The sequence below is a fragment of the Procambarus clarkii genome, chromosome 36 (assembly GCF_040958095.1).
Source record: "Procambarus clarkii isolate CNS0578487 chromosome 36, FALCON_Pclarkii_2.0, whole genome shotgun sequence".
Classification (NCBI taxonomy): domain Eukaryota; kingdom Metazoa; phylum Arthropoda; class Malacostraca; order Decapoda; family Cambaridae; genus Procambarus; species Procambarus clarkii.
In genome coordinates, this window is record NC_091185.1 from 31,515,769 (window position 1) to 31,521,672 (window position 5,904).

Sequence of the window (5,904 nt, forward strand, 5' to 3'; positions counted from 1 at the left end):
AGTTTTGTTTCTCCTTTTTGTATATTTTTACCCAAACCATCTTTCCTTCTTTACTTTGATTCTCCTACTCCTTCTAACCCTCCTTTTCTATCTCTCTCCCTTATTCTCTCTCTTCCTCCCCCTCTCTCTCCCTCATTTGCTCAAATGCTCTCTTGTTTCTCAAATTCAAGTCTTATTGCTCCCATTCTCACACCCTCACTCTCATTCACTTAGTTTTTCTTTTTCTCAATTCAAGTCTTAGTGCTCCCATGCCCACACTCTCTCTCATTCTCTCTTCTTTGGTCCCATTCTCTTCCGCCCCCTCTCTCTTACTCCTTGCTCTTCTTTCATGCTCTCACTTCCTTGAGCTCTTGTTTCTCAATTTCAAGTCTTAGTAGATCTGATTCTTTACTATTGTAATTTTTATTATTACTATGATAAAGAATGAACTTATATGTGAAAACAAAGTAAAGAAGGAAAGAAGGTTTGGGTAAAAAGGTTAGGAAAAGGATAATATATTCAACAAATATGTCAAAAACACAATACACTACATCTGAAAGGTTAGGTTAAAGGGTTGGGGAATAAGAACATAAGATAGAACCTACTAAATACACTAAGATTACAAGAGGTTAAGGGGTTGGGGAATAAGAACATATGATAGAACCTAGTAAATACAACTTATGAGCAACTTGATGAACTTTAACAAATAACCCTTGATCTGCAAAAATGGCCATTTGAGAAATTGGCCCTTGAAACGAGTAAGTTCCCATATATAACAAAAACCTTTGAAATGGTTAAACACCCAATCTTAAACAAATAACACTTGAAATGCAAAAACGTCCATTTGAGAAATTATCCCTTGAAATGAGTAAATGCCCATATATAACAAAAATTCTTTGAAATGCTTAAATATCCAATCTCTAACAAATAGCACTTGAAATGCATAAGTGACCATTTGAGAAATTATAATTCTTTGAAATGCTTAAATATCCAATCTTTAACAAATAGCACTTGAAATCCATAAGTGACCATTTGAGAAATTAACTAAAGAAATGAGTAAATGAATATGAGACAATGATTGACGAAACACAAAAGACAAGAAGGAATACTTATGTAAGTTAGATCATGTCTGGTTTGACTAGATAAGTTAGGATACATCAGTTTGGGAATGTAAGATTAAGTTAGGTAAAGCAAGTTAGGTTAGGATTGGTAAGATAAGTTAAATAAGTTAGGTTAAGCAGGTTAAGTTAGGTAATGTAGGTAAGTTAGGTTAAGCAGAATAAGTTAGGTAAGTTAGGATAGGTAAAGTTAGGTTAAGTTAGGTATGATAGGTAAGGTAAGTTATGTTAGGATAGGTAAAGTTAGGTAAGATAGGGAAGGTAAGGTAAGTTATGTTAGGATAGGTAAAGTTAGGTTATGAAAGTTAAGTTAGGTAAGATAGGTAAAGTTAGGTAAGATAGGTAAGATAGGTTAAGCAGGTTAAGATAGGAAAGGTAGGTAAGGTAAGGTAACATAGGTAAAGTTAGGTAAGATAGGTAAGATAGGTAAAGTTAGGTAAGATAGGTAAGATAGGTTAAGCAGGTTAAGTTATTAAAGGTAGGTAAGGTAAGGTAACATAGGTAAAGTTAGGTAAGATAGGTAAAGTTAGGTAAGATAGGTAAAGTAAGGTAAGGTAAGTTAGGTTAGGATAGGTAAAGTTAGGTTATGCAGGTTAAGTTAGGTAAGATAGGTAAAGTTAGGTAAGATAGGTAAGGTAAGGTAAGTTAAGTTAGGATAGTTCAGAGAATAGTTTTAGGGTAAAGTGACTGCGAAAATATATTTTAACAAGTGCAGGCTTGGTATGAAAAGCTGAACTAGTTACATTTTGGAGAGAAAATTTTATGACTGAAGATGTCTTAAAGAATAACATGATGGAAGAAGGAGAGTTTCTTTGATGAATGAAGGTGTCTTAGAGAACAACTTTTGGAGAACGAAGATGAATTAGAGATCGCTTTGATGACTCTGAGAATAACTCTGGTCAACGAATATGGATTGGAAAGTTTCTCTAATGAACGAAGGTGAGTTAAGATTAACTTTTATGATTTAGAGAACATCTTTGATGTCTTAGATAGCAACATTGATGTTTTAGAGAACAACTTTTGATGACTCTGAGAATAACTTTGATGAGTTTGAGAATGACTTCTGAGAACATGAGTAGTATTTTGTTAGCTCTGAGAATAACTTTTATAACATAGAAATTAACTTTAATGAACAAAAGTGAGTTACAGAATAACTTTGATGACTCTGTGAATAACTTTGATGACTTTGAGAATGTCTTTGAGAACATGAGTAGTATTTTGTTAGCTCAGAGAATAACTTTGCTGTCTTAGAGAATAACTTTCAGGACTTAGAGAATAACTTTTGATAGCTCTTAGAATAACTTTGATGTCTTAGAGAATGACTTTAGATGTCTCTGAGAATAACTTTTATGAACGAAGATGTCTGAGATTAACTTTGACGTCTCTTGGAATAACTTTTGTGGACATGAGAATATCTTTGGATAACTCTGAGATTAACTTTGATGTCTTTGAAACAACTTTGATGAACGAGAGTGAGTTAGAGATTACCTTTGTTAACTCTGAGATCAACTTTGATGAACAAAGTGAGTTAGAGATTACATTTGATAACTCTAAGATTAACTTTAGATGTCTCTGAGACAAACTTTTATAACATAGAAATTAACTTTAATGACCAAAAGTGAGTTAGAGAATACCTTTTGATGACTCCGAGAATAACTTTGATGAACAAAGATGTTTTGGAAAGTTTCTCTGAAGAACGAAGGTGACTCTGAGAATAACTTTTATGTCTTAGAGAAGAACATTGATGGTTTAGAGAGAATATCTTTGATGAAAAATGATGTCTTAGATTAACTTTGATGACTCTGTGAATAAGTTTGATGACTTTGAGAACAAGTTTGATAGCTCTGAGAATGACTTTTATGCCTCTGAGAATAACTTTGATGAACAAAGATGTTTTGGAAAGTTTCTCTGAAGAACGAAGGTGACTCTGAGAATAACTTTTGTTAGCTCTTTGAATAACTTTGATGACTTTGAGAATGACTTCTGAGAACATGGGTAGTATTTGAATGCGTCTTTGATGTAATGAAAAGTAACTTTGATGTCTCGAAGATATCTTGCAGATCAACTTTGATGACAGAGATTAACTTTTGTTGTTTTAGAGATTAATTTTGATAGCTCCGAGAATAACTTTTATGCCTCTGAGATTAACTTTAATGAACGAAGATGTCTTAGAAAGTTTCTCTGATGAACGAAAGGCTACTTAGAGAATAGCATTTTGATGACTGAGATTAACTTTTTGATGACTCTGAGAATAACTTTGAGGATGCGAGTAAATTTTGAGTGTTTGAGAGTGTCTTTTGATATCTCGAAGAGTGCCCTTGAAGTCTTAAAGGATGTCTTTGATGTCTCGAAGGATGTCTTAGAGTGTAACTTTGGTGTCTTTGAGTAAGTCCTTGATGTATTGAAGAGTGTCTTTGATTTCTCGAAGAGTAACTTTGGTGTAACGGAGAGCACCTTTGACTATTTTTCTTACTTAGCGACATATAATTTTAGTTACGAAAGTGTTGAAAAAGTTACATTTGACTATTTTTTAGTGCTCCACAAAGTATAAATGTCAGTTAAGAACGACGATGATAGATATCTTTGACTATATTTTCTTACTTGACGATGGATAAAGTTAGTTATGAACAGTGCTGAAAGAAGTTTCCTTTGACAATTTTTAGCTAAGCGAAAGGTTGTTTTAGTTAAGAACGGTGTTGAAAGAGATTAATCCTGACTATTTTCAGATGAGAGAAGTGATATTTCAGTTAAGAAATGACAAGGAAACATGATGAAGTAACTATTTTTAGTTGACCGATGAATACTTTTAGTTGAGCAAAAGACAAAACATGATGAACATGACTTTTTCTGATGATTGGCGGATAATTTTAGTTATGAAATGACAATGAAACATGAAGAACACGGTTATTTTCTGTTGACTAGGGAATAAGTTTAGTTATGAACAGTTTTGGAAAGTTTCCTTTGACAATTTTTTCTTACTTGATGAAACGTAGCGGCTGTTAAGAAAGTGCTGAAAGAAGTTTCCTTTGACAATTTTTAGCTAAGAGAAAGGTTGTTTTAGTTAAGAACAGTGTTGAACGAGGCTATTTCTGACTATTTTTAGTTGACTGGATAATAAGTTTAGTTGAGAAATGACGAAAGTGACTATGTTTTAGTTGATTGGCGAAAGATTTTTTTAGTTAAGGAACGTTAAATAACATGTAAGGGGAAAAAACCCAGAGAACATATGGGGAACATGGCAAAGAACATATGTAAGAAAAGTTGATGAATACAGTGAACATGCTGGGAATATGAACTTACAGAGAACATGAAAACATGATAAGGAGAATAGGGATTACAAAGAATGAACACTGAACATGTGAAGAACAAGCTAAGAACATTGAGAACATGAATATTGAGTATAAAAGTTATACAGAGAACATATGATGAACATGAAAAACATAGAAAATATGACTAGAATTTGTAGAGAACATAATGAGAGTAAGAGAAAGATTACAGAAAAAATGAGAAAAAACAGGTGAAAAGAATTGAACTGAGCATGCTGTGAACATTTGTAGAACATGGAATGAACACAGAAAACATGGACAAAATGTGAAGAACACAGTGAATATAGAGAAAATATGCAAATACAGTATGATTATTGAAGGTTTGGATAAGTTGGGGATGAGAAGGTAAGGGAGGGAAGGGTAAGGTGAGATGAGATGAGATGGAGGAAGGTGGGAGGAGGTGAAAGATAATTACACAGGTTGGGGTTATGTGTGTACTCGGATAAGAGTTAGGCTGGAGACGGACTTGATCGAATATATTTATGTCTGATGATCTAAGGCTGAGGAAATGGAACTTGGCTAATGTCCAGATTAATTTTACTACGTTAGAAAATAAGGTGATTTTAAATCTCAGGGTGATTTAGTTGGAAAATAAAGAACTTGTACAAAATGAACTAAGCTGGGGCACAAGAGTTGAAACTTGATAACTGAACTGGTTTTTATTTACTATGTCTGAAAATGTAGTTGGGTGTTTAAATCTCAGGGGGATTTGGACTGATAGTAATGAATTTACATGAGTGAACTTGGACAGAGGATAAGAGCTAGAGTTTTATAATTGTTTACTTCATATTTACTATGTCTGAAATATGATTGTTTAAAATTTCAGGGGGATTGGACTGCTAGTAGCGAAAATGTGGTCTCTGTCAAATTTGGGTCTTTAATTGGACTCTGATGAATTTCGACCATGAACTGGACTATGAATATTTGGCACAAAGTAGACTCTGGCGAATTTTCGGTATAAACTGGACTCTGATGAATTTTGCTAGAAAACTGGACTCTGATGAATTTCGATCAAGAACTGGACTCTGATGAATTTTGCTATTAAAGTAGACTCTGGCGAATTTGAGCATAAACTGGACTCTGCCGAAAATTGTGTATAAAATGGACTCTGTCAAGTTTTCACAGATTACAGGACACTGATGAATTTGCTCTCAAAGTAGACTCTGGCGAATTTCTGTTGATAATTGGACTCTGATGAAATATGAGCTTAAAACTGTCTCTGACTAATTTTGCTCTCAAAGTAGACTCTGGCGAATTTCTGTTGATAATTGGACTCTGATGAAATATGAGCTGAAAACTGTCTCTGACTAATTTTGCTCTCAAAGTAGACTCTGGCGAATTTCTGTTGATAATTGGACTCTGATGAAATATGAGCTTAAAACTGTCTCTGACTAATTTTGCTCTCAAAGTAGACTCTGGCGAATTTCTGTTGATAATTGGACTCTGATGAAATATGAGCTTAAAACTGTCTCTGACTAATT